Source organism: Halyomorpha halys, unplaced genomic scaffold (assembly GCF_000696795.3).
Source record: "Halyomorpha halys isolate HHAL.00 unplaced genomic scaffold, Hhal_1.1 Scaffold2074.1, whole genome shotgun sequence".
Lineage (NCBI taxonomy): Eukaryota > Metazoa > Arthropoda > Insecta > Hemiptera > Pentatomidae > Halyomorpha > Halyomorpha halys.
Window position 1 is genome coordinate 40,950 of NW_027108854.1, and position 1,255 is coordinate 42,204.

Consider the following 1,255-nt stretch of genomic DNA (forward strand, 5'->3'; position numbering starts at 1 on the left):
ATAAAGCTCCTTTGCTTGGATAGCAGCCCAATTTGAAACAAAGTTTTTATTGTATTCCTCATCATAGGGATTTCTCTCTTTCACGACAGGGGAGGCCCCTTTCACTGATAGTACAAGAGCCCAGGAGACGGAAGGCAGTTATTTTATCGCAATTTTTGATTACTTTAATGAAAACTACGTATAATTACTAGTCGAAATTTCAATGTTTCAAAATGTTAAAAAAAAAAAATAATTTTTTTTTCGAAGCTCTATATATTTAAAACTACCTACAACACTAGAAAACCTAAAAGATCATCATTTAAAGTAGAGTAAATTTACTAAAATATGATCTCTAATAGAGCTATTTACGTTCAATAGTATTCGAGGTATATCTTTTTAAAAGGCAAAATTTCATTTCATTCAACTATTTTGCTAGTTTGTGTTGTTGGTAGTTTTAAAGATATAGAGCTCCGAATGAAAGATTTTTTTTTTTTAATGATCTGAAAGAGTCGTCGTTTTTTTTTCCCCCTACCAATACTTGGGAGAGTCGTCCATTTTGACTGGTAACTATAGCTAGTTTTCAATAAAGTACCCCCATAAATTGGGGTGAAATAACTGCCTTTTTTCCTCCTTCTATGACAGTCGGGCTGAGCATGTAGGACTCAACTTTTTGGAAGTGGAACTTCTTTTAACGAGATTGAATAAATTCATCTAAATCAAACGAAAACTGAAAAGCTTCTGACCTGGCCTCCATCAACCTCCATCATTGTTTCAACCCAGATTTTAGTCCTCACCCCGAGGGTCTCCTGGATACTTTGTCTTTCTCCTGGATATTTCAAATTTGGTCCCTTCGGGTTTCCCCTCAACCCCTCAGAGTACCACCGAGAGTTTTCCAAAGTTGTTTGCTATGAAGTTCCGAAGTTTTTCAATTCATCTTTTCAGATACATATAAATTCAGGTTCATACACTCATATAACACTAATAAATTAGTTTCTGCTACAATTACCATGGGAACGCATTTCTGGCCGTTCTAAACCTCTTACCAATTAGATAATTAATTAAAAAAATTAATGATATATAAGAAGATGGTCAGGGTTGCGGTCAAAAGTGAAACAAAAATAGTTTACAACTATTTATTTTCCAACGTTTCGCCCCACTTTGCAGGGCTTCATCAGGGCTAAAAAGATACAAAATGAAACTATGATAAGATACAATGGTAGGAATAAAAATAAAAAGATAAGATACAATGAAAAGAATAAAAAACAAGTAACAATGG